General features: G+C 44.9%; 1 pseudogene; it reads right to left on the bottom strand.

Annotated features, from left to right (window-relative positions):
- Positions 1–245: 245 nt before the first annotated feature.
- On the bottom strand, positions 246–16,274 carry LOC147825783 (zinc finger CCHC-type and RNA-binding motif-containing protein 1 pseudogene; annotated as a pseudogene).
- Between the last annotated feature and the right edge of the window lie 14 nt (positions 16,275–16,288).

The raw sequence follows: 16,288 nt of genomic DNA, 5'->3' as shown, positions 1-16,288 counted from the left end.
TAATCTGTGATAGCATGAGACAGAGGGGACAGGGACCTCTAAACTAGAGAGAGATCATCTCTCTAGTTTTTTGTTGGTGACAAAGAGACTACCATTATGGGACATGTAAGGGAATGAGGTTATTTTGGAGCATTGCTCATTTTAATTATGGGATTCCTAGGCCTTGGGAGGGTGATGACTACATCCCTCCCTAGGATAGAATCCACACAGAATTCACAGTTGGGCTGGTAGGGGCACAGAGAAAAATAATGACAAATGGGGATTTTTTGTTTTGTTTTGTTTTTGAGTCAACGTCTCACTGTGTCGTTCAGGCTCTTGTTGGCCCAGGGATATCACTTTGAGAATCACTGGTCCAGAGTCTAAGAAATGAATCGGTCTGGGCATATCATGTATGTTTGAAGACTGGGGAAGTGTGCTGGGGTTGTATTTCAGTATTAAGAGTGCTTGCCTAACATGAGGTACCAAGAACAAAAAAACAAAAACAAAAAAAGAAGGAAAAGACAATAGGGGAACAGATTCAAGATTTACAGTCAGCAGATACACATGATTCTGCAGCATTTTGATTATTTGTTGGGAGCTTTTTTGTGTTTGCTGAGCACATCAGTTTACCACTTTGTGGGTTTTCTTGAGTCAGTACTTAGATTTCACTTAGATTCTTGAGGGAGGCCTCTCTAATCTGCTAAGCAGCAAAAGAAAGTGAGAAAGAGAATTAATATCCACATATGTCCAGACTTCAATTTCAGGGCAAAACCAGTGGATTCATTTGACCATGGAAGAGGTTTTTATTGTATGGAGGGATAGCAATAAGTTTGGCTTCAATAACATATTTGTTTTGAAGCCAAGCACTGAGACCTGATCTTGTGCCTGACTCCTAGAAACTTCATGTGACCCTTTCACAAAAATCAAGGGAAGTACATTTTCTTCCAATATTGTGAGTTTGGTGATCAGCAAGAGGGCCTTGGCACAGCTGCCCCCTGTAGCCTGTCCACTGCCTATGGGCAAACTAATCAACGATAAGAATCGCCTGGAGAAATAATGATCATTGATCTTGAGATTTGCAAAACTGGAAAACATCTTGTGACTAGATGATTAAGATAAGATGTGCGTCATTTCCAAGCTTCTGCTTGTGAGAAAGCATGGACTCATCTGATATCACCCATGTTCTGTATACACTGCCTCTGAATCATCTTCTCAGCAAGATGCCTCTTTAGGGATAAAAGTTCCTCCCATCTTCTGACCAACTAGCTTATAGTAAAAAGTTCTTTCTTGAGGAGAGTGGGGATGTAGAGTGTGGGTGTGGGGTTAAGGGCTGTCTCAGAGGCCAAGGCGAGAAGATCTTCCCAGACTCAGTAGTGCACCTAATTTCTCCCACCTCACGAATGACCTTGGCTTCTAGCCAGGGGACGGCTGTGGAGAACCATGTCATCTTTCTGGAGCATTCTCCTAGGTTGATCATTGAGGATTGTCAAGAGCCTAAGGTGGGCATGGAGCAATGTCTGGAGACACAGAACCATAATAAACAGACCCTCCACAACACTTGTGTCACCCCAGTTGGCCCAAAGAACACTGCAGCAAACTGTGCTCCAACAAAAATAACCAAGTGTTTGGAGAACTGTTTGGTTTGCAATGGTTTCAGTTACCCATGGTCAACCATGGCATGGAAATATTCAATGGAAAATTACAGAAAGAAATATTTCATTAGTTAAAAAGAAAAACACAATGGAACAACTATTAGTTCACATCTATGTGTGAAAGGCAAGAAAAGGAAAAGAGTAGTGAATGTAGAGACATAGCATCTCTGGGACTTGGACCCCTCACCTATAAAGTGATGGATGACAAAGAAAGCTCCCCACAGTGCAGAGTAACTGCCATGGACTCTTCACTTTGCCTTTGGGTCAGCCAGAAGACAAAGGTGTCAGGTAAAAGGCCGAAAACCAAGACCAGACCAGGCCACAACAAGCCTTTATTAAGGGAACAGAGCTGCCGGGCTGTCTCTGAACGAAGGAGAGACAAAAAGCAATATGGCCAGGGCAGCAAGTGTCTTTTATAGGAGTGGGGGAGGGGCTTGTAGAAGCTGAGGTGGGGTTGAGTGAGGTAGTGGCTAGGGAATGGAGGAGCCAGTGGGGTCTCTAGGTGGTAGGAGGTGAGTGACTATTAGATTACTCTCTAGGTGGGAACAGGGGCATGCTGGGAAGAAGGGTTTGTTCTTTGGTGGGAGCAACCGTCTTGGCGTGATGTCACACAGGGGAGGGGGCAAGGCACCATAGGAAGAGGGCAGCTACTATACATAATAGCTGCTGAGGTAGTGGGAGACCTATCAAAAGGTACTTTGTTGGGAAAAGCAGCATCAAACGATGGTACTGGTTCCCTGCCATTGTCACTTACATACTACAGGGCTGGAAAATAATTCTCTCACTTGCTAAATGACCAGGGTGATGAATGAGAAGTCCACAAAAGAAAATGATTACATATCTCCTAAGAAGAGGTGGCTGAGGCCACAATTCACTCTATATGGGATGCCCCACTGCCAGTAGAATGAATATCAAAGGAAAAGTGATGTCGTGCAGTATTCTTAGCATGGAAGAGGGTGATGGTGTCACCATAGCAACCACCAGAACAGTGTCCACTGAAGGTTTGAGGACTCCAGTGCATGGCCAAGACAAATGCAACAAAGCTGATCTCACCAATCAGGAAGTCCAGGGAAGGGCACTGTTGGAATGCCACGATTTTACCTGCAGGATCGCAGCTTTTCCTAAAGGAATCACAGCACAAAATGAGCATGTAGAGAAAGAGTATAGACAGACCAGTGGACAGTGTGTCAAATTCATGTATATAAGTCCCCAAAATCAAAACTCACGGGTCGGGGTCCTCCTGTTCCCTTTTCTCTTCTTCTGTGTCCTGAATGAGTAACAGACTTCCTGGAGGGCTCTACCACCTCCCCAGCAGCTTGCCTTCCCTTGTAGGCTGGAACACAAGGGGAGGCTTTGGACATTCCCGGGCAGAGACATACGTTTGGGCTTTTGCTTGAAACACTGAAAGACAAACCATGTTGCTAAAGCCACAGAAGCTGAATCTAGCTCGGCGCCATAGTCCTGAAACCTGCATCCAAACTCTGTACCCCAGTGCACCCTCCCCAGTTTGCAGGTACCTAGGTAGAACATGTCTGGTCCCACTGGGCAGTGTAAGGAAGCTGAAGACCCCTGGGTGTGCACATTTGCCTAATAAATGCTTTGGATCCACCCCAAATTCTTTCTCTTCCCTCACCTTCTGTCTTAACTGGGTGGCTTCTGTTCACTAAGTGAGTATCCCACGCCTCTGTGTGGTGATAGCGTGAATATCATGCCTGGTGTGGAGGTGCACACCTGTAATCTCAGCACTCGGGACACTGAGGCAGGAGGATTGCCGCAAGTTTGATACCAGCTGGGGCTACATAATGAGTTCAAGGCCAGCCTGAATTACATAGCGAGACCCTGTCTAGCCCCGCCCCCCATAGTTTGACTGTCAAGAGGTAATTCTTAAATGGTCTCAATTCTGGCTCCATGTTAGGATTCCCCAGGAGAGCTTTGATATTTGTATTCAATTGGTCTGGGCCAGGGCTGGGCACTAACAGGTTCTTAATCATCCCAGATGACTCCAATATACAGTAAGCTTTGTGCAGCACTGACCAGCTGGTGGTTCCGTCCTGGTTTCACTGTACGCATTTTAGGGTCAGAGAGGTTTTTTTTTAATAATTTAAATTTTATTTTTATAAGAGTAATGATCTGCAACATATTGGAAACATGATCTGACGTGAATTTTTTTTGGTACTGGGAATCGAACTCAGGACCTTGCACTTGCAAGGCAGGCGCCAGAACCACTGAGTTAAATCCCTGGCCCAAGAGAGTTTTTTTTTTAAACTGGTGCTTGGGCCTCCATCCCAGATATTCTTGTATTTCCTGCCACTGTCGGACCCATTTAATTCCATTTTCTTCTCAACATGAGAGAGGCATCCAAGAGATATTTAGCTATCAGAACTTGTTTGTGGAGGATCACAAGATACCAGGAGCTTGGAAAGAAAATTTAAGAAGGAACTTCTCAGGATGAACACGAAGGCTACACAAGTACCTTAACTGATAATGGAAGGGGCGGAGCAACTTTGTGCTGTTTTGAATATTTCCAATTGACTTCCAGATGCTCAATTTTGCCTGCAAGTCTGTAAAATCGCCACCAGATGGCAGTAGTCCCTAGAGTAAAAGTTTTTGCAGCCATCAGCCTTTCTTAGGGGTTCAGGAGGGCTTTTGCCACCCTTCACACTAGACAGAAATCCGTTGAGATCTACAGATAGCAGCTCCCAAAACACTGTAATCAATACCATGTGCACATCCTCCCTGTTGGGCAAACGAGGTACTTTCCTTCCACCTCAGGGGAAAACTCAGCCTTGTGGCCCCCCATAGCAAGGGAACCTTCATGCTCCTCAGAGTAGCCCACAGTTCTTAAGAGCTGACTCCGTATGAGGCTTTGTGGTGAGCACTCTACACGGATTGTTTCGTTCAAGTCTTACGACACTCGTTTGAGACTCACACTCTTAGTATTGTCTCCATGTTACCATTAATGAAGAGGCTCGCCCCCCGAGAATTTGAATAACTTGTTCCTGGTGACATAACCAGCGGTGAAAGAAGCGTTCAAAGCCTGTGCTCTTACACGCCATGCTTTCCTTCTCATCACCTTGATGCAGTAGCAAAGCAACCTCTGTCCTGGGCCAGCTCCGCTCCCTCTTAGACTAGGGAAGCCTGTCTTCAGCACAGACCTGCACCAAGCAGGGAGTGGGGACTATTGACAGAGGGAAATTGGGCCTTCTACGTTGAAGTGGGTAAAGCTTGTCAGCTAAAATCAGCCAACACACGAACATTTCGGCTCTTTCCAGCTGCTTCCCCAAGAGCACATGGCCATGCGGCCTGCCTTCTAAGTTCGCATGGATGCCTACTGAGTTACAAAAAGCTTCTGGCCTACCATAAAAATCACTCCAGCTTGCCAACCTACAACCTGTTTTCCTTGCCTCCTGCTCTTCACATGCACACTTTACAAAATTACCCCCAAACCAGGTGCCCCTTTCCTGTTGGATAGGGAAAAGCTAGATGCTCAATAAAGAAATCTCATAAATAATTCAGTGGCTGGAAGTTTCTCTCTCCTATCAAGTCCAAGGGAGCATTGGAAATTTGAGGGCAAAGCTTGAATCAGAGATTCAAGTTTTCCATCCTGTTCTTGTGTCACCCATAGGATCTTGCTGTCATGGGCATAGTGGAGTCTTAGGAAACTACAAGTACAGTACAACCATTTACTGAAAACATAGATGGCTCCATTCCCTGGGTCTCCATAACCTAACATAAAGGGTAATGTGCACCTCCTTGTCCAACACCAAAGCACTGGAATACAATTTTGCATATCACACAGTAGTGTTGGCATGCTTAATGGGGCTCACAGGGGACTGTGAATTGCACAAAAACAACCTCACCCAGGTACAAATAAATTGACTGTGCTGATGCCTCTTGGCCACGTTACCTGTGTCTCACTTCAGAGCCTCTCAGGGTCATGTGGCTGCTTGTACTTGCTCGAGTTTCCCCACTTCTGAGTCACGAGCCCTGCAAATTGATGGAAGAAGATTCCTGTGGCTGCTGAACATGCTTGCCCTGTTGTTTGGTGTGGGTTGATCTCAGCTGGTCCAGATTGACTATATGCTTATCTTCAGAGCTTCCCGGAGCTATGGAATGCATTAACTAAAGATAAATGATGCTTTTTAACTATGGCAGCATGAGCAGTTTGGGGAAAGGGAGTAATAGCCTACCAGCAATATTTAGTAGTAGCAATTGGGATGATGATATGCATTTGTTTTTGGTGGAGCCTGGGGAGTTTGGGCATTAAATTTACCACTGCATGGATCTTAGACTTCCCAGCTACCCAAATTGTACAAAATGTATTTGTATTGTTGATAAGCCACCCAGTCTGTGGTTTTGAATCATGGCAGCCTTGACCAAGGAAGACAGTTCCCATGAGCTGCGCTTGCTCCATATGTTAAAATTCCATTGCCCACCCTCCTCAAGATCAAAGCGGGGGACTTTCTGTCCTGTCCTCTTTGTCCCAGACAGAGTCTGGCATGCCAGAGATGCTCAGTGTCTAGGAAAGGCACTTTCTGTCTCTGTAGGTAGATTGGCTTTGCTTGCTAGTCATACCCTCCCACCATGCTCAGCAAGCAAACCCCCCATGGGGCTAAACAGACTTGAGGTTCAGGATCCCCAAGGGCTGGAGGAGACAGATGGCTAGGTGGGCTGCACTCTCAGTTTTGCAGTCTGTAGGTCAGGGTGGGACCAGAAGATTTGCACTTCTAATACATTTCCTGGTGATGCCGATTCTCTGGCCCATACTTTAGAGCCACCTGAGGTTGTTATAGGAGATTTGTTGGAATTCCATTGCCGACCCCAAATCATATCTAGAATTAATCACTCTGAAATTTTTTTCTTCTTAATTTTTTTTGAGGTGCTGGGGATTGAACTTAAGGCCTCACACATGCTAGGCAAGTGCTGTAACCCTAAAACCGCAATCCCGAAAGATTATAAGTGACTCAAAAATACACTTTTTCCTTATCCTTTCCATCTCTGGCTAAACACACAGAGGGGTTTTTCTAAAGGTGCTTGCCCAGGACTTTCCTTACTCTGAAGGCTTCCTTCTTGTCATCTCTGAGTTTTCCTTGATCCTCACGTGACTTCTTCACTCAGGAACAGGTTGACAGCTGTGTCTATTGCATATGACCTTTCCCACAATTCACTCTGTTATATTCAGATCTAGGAGATGAATTCCATATGTATGAAACTTTAATGAGCTCCAAATGAAGACAGGTTTTTGCTGGTCATGGCAGCAGATCCGGCACACATGTGTCCAGGTTTGGGATTTTGGAAGTTTCTAGGGCAAGCTCAGGGGTCTTTGTTTTTCTAATCTCTAGCTCCAGGTAGTAGGCCTTAGGCCAAGGTTCAAGGGGTTGGCCCTGGGGAATTGCCCAGGTTCAGGTAAGTGGAGGGGAGTGGTGGAGTGGTCCTGTAGGCCCAACTGTACCATAGTACAGTAGTGGACCTGTGGCAAAGGCACAGCCGTCTGATTGTTTTTTTGTTTGTTTGTTTGTTTGTTTTTTGGTACCGAGGATCGAACTCAGGTCCTTGAGTTTGTGAGGCAGGCGGTGGAACCACTGAGCTAAATTCCCAGCCCCCCGCCACCACTGATTTTTACCATTGAAAAGTCTAAAAGGTTCAGCATCCTTGATCCATATTCTGGGGACTTGAACAAAAAGAAAAAGAAGGAAATCTGGGTCTGGGGCTGATACCAACTCCCAGAGCCATCCCAGGCTTACCTTGAACACACCTGGAGATTGGGTTGGCAGAACCCACAGCTTTTCCCATGACCAACATTGTCTTCTTCCTCCTAGCTCTCAGTGAAGGCAAGGATTCGCATGTTACTAAGTCTTAATTATGGTCCTGGATTTCAAGAATTCAGGGGATGGATTCCAACTCAGCCAGTGGGGAGGTCATCAGGGAACAGAAAAGAGGAGATGAAAGGATTACTCATACATGGTGGGTGAGTGTACCATCTTTCTGTATGGAAGTGGAAGGGAAAAACTTAATATAATCACCACAAACCCAAGGCCAAGACATGACAAACCCAAGGCCATGACAAGTTACATTGTGTATCAAGAAACCATGTTATTCATTAACTATGGGAGGATCAATATCCTGGCAGGTGAAAAGGTGGCAAGATTTGTAGGCAGACAGAAAATTCTGAAAGTAACTGAGTTAACTCTCTCTCCATAATAAAGTGGCTTAAATACATGCTTTTATGAAGAGCCAAGGAGGGTTATGCCTTAAAGGCTGGGGAAAGGCTGGATTTTAGAAAAGAGTGAGAAACATCCTTTGGTTCTCTCTGGCCTCCATTTAGAAGTACCAACTTGATCATTGGCAACTTCAGTTAAAAAATATCTGAAGGGGATTTTCCTGCTGTAGTGATACAGAGTAAGTAGAGGTGGGGAGAAGTCATAAAGAAATAGTTTAATTAAGATTTTAGGCTCTAGGGCATGGTTACATGAATTTGATTCTCCTTTTACAACTTGCTGGCTGTGTCACCTTGAGCAAGTTATATAATGTTTTTAGAAATATTTGCCTTGGGAACGGGGATTTAGCTCAGTGGTTTTGCTGCCTGCTGCTCAAGCGCAAGGACCCAAGTTCGATCCCTGGTACCAAAAAAAAAAAAAAAGAAAGAAATATTTGCCTTGGCCTGGGGATTTAGCTCAGTGGTTCTGCCACCTACCTCGAAAGCCCAAGGACCTGAGTTTGATCCCCAGTAACGAAAAAAAGAAAAAAAGAAAGAAATATTTGCCTTACACAGGGGTACCTGACTCACAAGTTGGAGTGTAGAGATTTTTGACAAATGAGACAGTCACTCAGTGAAAAAAAAAAGTCACCTAAGGGAGAACCCGAGGCTGGAATTGCCACACAGAGGAATATTTATAATTTTCCCAGAAGCTAAAAGAATTCCAGATGTCCCTCTCAAAACCCAAGTAAATCCAGTTAAAAATTTTTTTTTCAAAATAATGAAATATCAAAAAGGGACCAGAGGGCCTGGGATGTAGCTCAGAAGCACAGGGCCTTCCTGGCAAGCACGAACCCCTGAGTTTGATTTCCCATTCCAAAACAAAAAAGGGGGACCAGAGATAGTGTTGAGTAGTGGCCATGAGTCACCCCTCCCTGTGGGGCACTGTTTTTCCCACAGCCACTGGGACATGCACTGGCTTTGTGTGACATTCACTGGGTTACCCAAGAAGGGAAAGGGGCAGGCCCTCTTAGCTCCCTTCCTTCCATCTGTCCCCACCACCCTCCACCACTAACAATTGCGAAGGAACTCTCTTTCCCCCACTCATCACAGGTGCCACTAAAGCCCTGTTTGCAAGAGCAGAGGCTATAGAAAAAGCCTGCTCCCACCCAGGGCAGTAAAGTGGGTGTGAGTTGGTGCAGCTAGTTCCTCAGGGTGAGCCAAGGAAGGAACACGGTTGCCTAAAGAAGGGACCGTGAGACAGCCTCAGGGGAGAGTATTTCCTTCAGTATGTTCTGCTTGGAGTCAAGAGGCCCAGAGAGGAAGTTCTGAACTTAAAGGATGTTGGTACAGTATAGACTTTTCCTTTGTTATGGGAGGCTGGGTGGAGGCTGCCTCTTGGGGACATTCAGTGTTGGTGCTGTAGTTTAGTTTAGTTACTATGAGTAGGCAGTCAGAAAGGCCTGATAAAAGGCCTTAAATAAAAGAAAAGAAAATAGCCCAGTCAGGTTAAGAGCTAATTCAAGCAGCTAAGCCAAGTTCAGTGATGCAAAGGTAAATGCAAGAGCAAAGGCTAAAAGGAGGGGAAAAGCTAAATTAGGCTTTAACTTCTCCTCTCTCTCAACCTAGATCCAGAATCAAGAAAACATTAAAAATGTAAGATAACCAGTTTCTTTTTTAACTCTTTTGAACTCATCTCCTTTGAAACAAGTCCCCCCACACTACCCCCTGTGTGCTTTATCTATTTTAAGGCCAAGACAAAGATCCTTGATTATAATTTTCACTTGGAATCCCCTCATAATAGATTTCTATTAAAAGCTTTCTCTCATTATATCCAATAAAAGCCTGATAACTTCCTCGATTGATTGGTGGCTTCATTCTTTTTTTTTTAGTATTTGTTTTGTTTTTATTAAAATTAGTTCTTTTCAAGTTTGATTATTACTAACAAATCCTGAGTTTTAGTACAGGCAGAGTATCCCTTATCCCAAATACTTGGGACCAGCTAGGTGCGGTGGTACTCTCCTTCTAACCCTAGCACTTCGGAGGCTGAAGCAGGAGGATTGCCTTAAGTTTGAGGCTAGCCTGGGTTACTACGTAGTAAGTTCAAGGCCAGCCTGAACTACATAGGAAGACCCTGTCTCATAACTAAACCAACCAAACAAAAAGATTGGTACCAGAAGTATTTTGGAATATGTACATATACAGAACGTGGTATGTTTCGGATGGAACCTCAGTCTAAGCATGAATTTCACTTATGCTCCATAAGTGCCTTCTGTACATAACCTGAAGGCAATTGGATGCAGTAGTTTTTATAATGTTGCCTGTGAATCATAGTTTCATGGTGTGGAGTTTTCCACTTGAGCATTTTGGATTTTTGGATTAGAGAAGTTAAGTCTATAGTATGCCAAGGCAAGGAATAAATATAATCTTTTTTCTATATGGGGAATTGAATCCAAGGCCTTCACATCGAGCTATATCCTCTGTAACTTTTAAAATTATCTTTTATTTTGAGGCAGGGTTTGGCTCACTAGCTAAGTTACCTAGGCTGGGCTTGAACCTGCAGTCCTCCTGCCTCAGCCTCCCAGAGGGCTGGGATTACAGGAGTATGTCACCACACCTAGCTTGAAACATGATAATTTAAAAAATTATTTTTCATCTTCTGAACTCTGTTTTATGGTAAAAAATTACTATTTGGTCCTAAGTGTTCTTATATGCAAAAAATTTGTACTGTGGAGGGTTTTTATTTTCCTGATATTTGCATTATACAACTCTAATCACTAAATTCTTCCTCATCACTGAAATACGTGCTCTTCTTTATCCTTGGGCACTGTGAATCCTCTGATGTTGAGGGGCCCCCTGCACTGGGTTTCCATTCGTTCTGTTCTTCAATCTTGGCTTGCAGGGAGGCGATGGCTTGGCTGAGACGGTCCAGAGCGGGGTCTTCCCCTTTGTCTTCACTTTCTGCTACGTCCTCAATTTCTTCCGGTTCGGCAATTTTCTTTTTCTTCTTTCTTCTTTGGAGGCTCACGTTCTCAGAGCATGTTTTTCGGACAAGCATAACTTAAGAGTCCACTTTCCCCACATTCATAACACTTCGATTTATCAAAGTAGTTTTGCCTTCGAATGAATTCAGCTGCTCTCCCATTGTCAATAGCAATGCTTGCCTTTATCACTCCAGCAAACAACTGTTTGTTGTTTATGGCTCTGGTGCAGTTTTATGCAGTTTTTATCCAAAAATAATATAAATACAACCCCTTTACTCCTCCTCGAATCTCTGCCTTTCATTATAGTAACCTTTACAACTTTGCCATACTTGGAAAATATCTGGTATAAGTCGTAGTTTGTCAGGGAGAAGGGCAAGTTGGACACATACACTGTGCTCTTACTTGGACACAAGCTGTCAATCATTTCTTCAGGGACAGTGGACCTGGGGCAGCTAGGATTCAATCCCAACTTTTCCTTGCCCCTCACAGCGGCCTGGGCATCCTGTGCCCAGGTGGGTTGGTGCAGAGCCCTGCGCTGTGTGGGTGGCTTCATTCTTTGTCATTCACGGAATCACAGAGCTCAGTTCATCAGGTAACATCGCTGGAGGTCTCACCAAGATCTGAGATTAATAAAAGGTAAGTCCCAAATGGGAGTTTTATTTTCTTTTCATTTTGCAATATGTTCTTGGCAAACCACATTTCCTTTTAGAAAAAAGAGATTTACACTTTCTGTTTTTCCATAATGGGCAGCCTATGTCTCTCTGTCATTTCCCTGGTGGTAGAGCAAATTTGGGGAACAACGTGCTTCATACAAAATCGCAGGGTTTCGCCGGCCATTTAAAGGCAACTAGCAAGGCTACTACTCTCCATTCTGGAAGGACAGGTTTCACTGAGGCGGTGTGGCCTGATCCCTCTTCCACACTACTGGAAGGGAGTGTTGAGCCTGCTGTGTCTCCTCGTTTCCTTTCCAGTTTGATCCTCTGCTAGTGAGGGAGCAATTTTAGCTCTTGATGTTCTCAGTCTTTTGAGATTGAGAGGAACGATGGCTCTTGGGCGAATTGCTCTATTAACTCACCACAGCATGATGAAGAGGAGTCTCTTTCACTGCTAAAGACTCTTAACTCAAACTCTCTCTCTCTCTCTCTCTCTCTCTCTCTCTCTCTCTCTCTGTCAGCATGTTTTACTAAAACCAGAGAGACTTACCCTAAGAAAGTTTCATTCCCAGTTTGGATAGGGCTGGGAACTAGGGAATATCTCCATCCCTTCTGCCCCATGCCCCAGGAATGTGTTTGAACAGGGTGCTGGTTTTACCATGAGGTCATCACAACACAGAGGCTTATGTTAGTAAAACAGAAAACAGTTTTCAGAGACCCACAGACCCTGGTTTCCAGGGAACCACTTTTCTCTTGTCATGATTTTTCTCTGGAGCATACCACCAAGCTGGCAACTGAGTCCTATACTCAGAGATATTCTAACAGAGGGCTAAGAAAAGAAAAGCCTAGAGTTCATATGAGCCAAAGGATGGGAGGAAACAGGGGCACAAGTACCAATAAGAGCAGCAGTCCAGTTCTGGTCCCACTTTCTCCAGTACCATCAGCTCTCTGGTTCTGGCACTGAATGGGTCACACCTAAGGGATGCCTTAGGTAGAGGGACAGAACAAGCAAGGGCGGGCAGGGGCGGCAGGACGGGCAGGGATGTCTCCTCTCCCTGCTGTTTTTCAGTCTGGGAAAGCTCCATTCCGAACTTGGCTTTCCTCACTTCCTTGAAATGCATACTTAATAGCCAAGACTCCTTTAAACCCCAGATTCCAAATAAAGCATCACCTAGTCTTTTTCTACAGACATACTTGGCTTGATCACCCCCTAAAAATTTTTTAAAAAAAGTAATTGCCAAAGGAAAATATATAAATCACAACACTGTACCTTTAAAAGTCTGTCCCTTTGGAAGGCACATTTACATAAAAAACAGCCCTGGCTATCAAAGGAGCAGTTTCTTTTTTTTTTTGAACTTGGGTCCTTGTGCTTGCAAGGCAAGCAACGGAACCACTGAGCTAAATCCCTGGCCCCAAAGGAGCAGTTTCTTACAGTAAGTCTAATACATAGGCCCTAAGGAGCCTGTACTGTGGTAGCAGCCACCCCAAGGATTAAGGAAAACCATTGACCCAAGACCTTTCTTTAAGCAGTCCTCGCTTTCATGGCCTAAGAGGGTTTTTCTCTTCCCCCTTCTGACTCTTACTGGTGTTAACTGATTACAAAAGAAGGAGAGGTTGGACAGAGCCAGGTAGGTAGCAGTTGTTGGAAAAGACTTTTTCTGTTCCAAGCTTGGTGGAAACTCCCCTCCCTCCCTTTCTCCTCCCCATCCCACCTGCCACCTGCCATGGCCTCCGGTTACAGCTGGGAAATCTGTGGCTCTGGGAGGTGACTCAGCGAAGAATCTACCCTGGCCAGTGCAGTGGAGAGCAGGAGCTGCTGGCATGCCCCTGCCTAGCTGAATGGGTGTAGCAGCCACAGGGGAGGGGGGTCCTCTCTGGGAACCAGAAGGCCTGGGGCCCCCTTGTAAAGGAAACCTGCCCGGGCTAGGATTCACAGGGAAAGCTGGTTGTTCTCTACCTTAGAAAAGCCTTCTACTCTTGGCGCAGACAGTGTGCAAAGAGGTTTGTCCCTGTTCTGACCGGACCGGGAAAGAAAATCACCTGGGGGAGGAGTAGCTTCCACACAGTAATCTTCTGAGCCCTTTGCTTTGTATGAGCAAGTTTGACAGCCCAGGAGCTGGTAGGAGGGTCAGTGTGTGTGTGTGTGTGTGTGTGTGTGTGTGTGTGTGTGTGCGCACATTGTTCTGGTCTAATGCTCTGGGCAGAGCAGTCTTGTGGGGAGAACAGGGAAAGGATTATTATAGATAGATGAGCTAGGTAGAAATATTATAGGCAGTCAAAGGGCTAAGTCCTTGAGAGGGCCAGGAAAAAGGTGAAACACACCACAGCTGCATGTTGGCTGAAAACCAGGCCTCAAGATGGAGACAAGGTGACCAGACCCCATACTTCTTCAAAGAACTGGGCTTAGTGAAGTATAGATAGGCATCGACCACCTTGGGGGTGACCAGAGACCTCTGGACCCAGCATCTCCTAGGAGAATCCTTCTTCTTTCCATCCACGCTTGCTACGTGACTTGCTTCCCAATTGGACCACCATCACCTGTGACTATACTTGTAACCTCATTGGATGTTCATGGCTGTGGCCCACATTGTACCCATGTGGGTTTCGCCCTATAAAACTTCTCTATAAAGTGAGGTCCTTGGCTACCCACTCAGGACTCCTCCTGCACCTCAGGAGCTTTCCTATCAATAAATGTCTTCCTACTTTTAACTTCTGTCATTCCTAGGACTCATTCTTCAATTTCTAGAGAACAAAGACTTGGCATATCATACAGTTAACAGGTTGAGAGTTGTGATATTTCATATTTCATATTTCCCATGACAGGATGACCAGCCCTTCCCCTCTCCTCTCCTTTCAAGCTCTAAGACAGGGAACACTGTCCTCAGCCCACTCCAGGCACCTGGATGGCCCAGTCCCCAGGGGAAGGCAGAGGCACCCCTAGGCCAGCCTCAGTGGCAGTCAGTCAACTGACCTGTCCTTGTGAGTATTGACTTTGCCTGCCCTTAGAGAGTTTTCTTACACCTTACAGTCAGCATTGCTTCTTGGGATCTGGCCTCTTAAACCAGAAATTAAACTCAACGAAGCTCAAGAAGTCAAGCTGAACAACGAGGACTCTAGAAACTGGGGCGATCCTTGGAAGGTTTCCAGTTAGGGGAGTCAACAGTACAATGTCTTCCACTAACTCTTGTCTCTTGAGTTCTGTGGGTTCACACCCCCTGGCTCTCCTTTCTCCCAGGTCACTTTTTCTCAAGTGTCTTTCACTGCCTCCTCATTCCTGCCTCCTACTTCCACTAAACTCATCAGCTACTTACTGTATTCAGAATGAAATGTAGCATTATTCTGTGTCTTCCCCGTCCTCTGGGTCCTGGCTGCCTTATTCTGCATCAGCCAGTTGTGTTGTTCAGCAGTGCCTCATGTTCTCTTTCCTTCTGGGGCCATGGGATGACTGCACCTCCTCATATTCCTCAAGTGAAAATGTGACCAGGTGTGAACAAAAGTGACTTGAGAGTCAGTACATTACTGTCACTGCACTTTCTTCTCCTGCTGCTCTCATTAGGGAAACCACTGATGATATGGTGGTGCCATAGACTGGGGATGAGATTAGGAAGTCTAATTGCTGTACCTAGAGGACAGCTGCCCCGGAAATTTGCTCAAATGCATAGTGGACCTTTCATGAGTGAAAAACAAGATTCTGGGGTGAGATTTGGAGGTTTCTTATTATCATAGCAAACGTAGCCTCTACTGACAGATGTACTCTCTAGCATCTACTCTCTCCCTTGGTTATAGGATTTGAGCCACATTGTGTGTGGTTCCTGAACCACAGCTCCTGAACCACAGCAGGATCTTCTGTCCTTAGAGTCATTAAACATCCTGTTCCCTCTGCCTGGAATGATCTTACTTCTACTCATTGTTCACTTTCACTCCTACAGAGAACACATTAAAGGAAAAATAAAAAGTCAAAGTCTGAAAGACTATAAATTGGGAGAGGAGAAAGAGTTGGGCTGTCAGGTGGGAGGGAGTAAAAGAGATGTAGCCCTAATTTCTAACTTACTTAACCAACGTTTATGGAGCACTCACTGTATGGGCCAAGATCTATTTTACATGCTGGGGCAATGAGAAAAATCAGACATTCTCTCTGATTTAAATTAATTCATAGACTTGGAGAGGAGATCCCAAAACTGTAGGATATGTGGGAGAGGAAGGCTGCAAAAGCCAATGGTGCTTGTCATGAATGCTGAAAAGATAAAAGAAAAGAAAGACTTAGAAGAATCCATTGAATTTAGATAGGAGAACATGGCTGGTGACCATGGCTGGTGATTGTCAGTCTTTGGAGCAGAAGCTTGGAGGAGGTTGATGACTGACAGGAAGGTGTAATGAACTTTAAACAATAATGATTGCTGCCTCTTACTGAGAATGTCAGGAACATTTACCTACATACATTATTTTCAATCCTTTCAAAAGTGAGCATTATCTTCCTCATCTTACAGATAATGAAACCTAAACTGAGGGTTAAGTAAGGTAGCCCAAATCACACATCAAGAGCAGCTGGATTGAACCCAGACAAACTGACTCTGCATTTCATCCACTCCCCCTCACCCAAGATGCCAGACAGAGGTGGCTTCACATGCTCAAAACCTGCAAGAGCCTTTGGAACAATGAAAAGAGCACAACTGAAAACATTGTACAAGAGAGGTCACTGGTGGGAATCCTTTTTAAAACAAAAGCAAGGGATGAAGTTTTTCAGAGAGTTTCCTTGATTTTCATTAGAATATAAAAAAATAACTACTACATCTTAGTAATTTTCGTGAAAGGAATTTCAATGAA

The sequence above is a fragment of the Heterocephalus glaber genome, unplaced genomic scaffold (assembly GCF_053883595.1).
Source record: "Heterocephalus glaber isolate CG9 unplaced genomic scaffold, H.glaber_assembly_v1.0 deba00001481, whole genome shotgun sequence".
In the NCBI taxonomy this organism is placed as follows: Eukaryota; Metazoa; Chordata; class Mammalia; order Rodentia; family Bathyergidae; genus Heterocephalus; species Heterocephalus glaber.
This window is presented reverse-complemented; position numbering and strand designations above follow the sequence as displayed.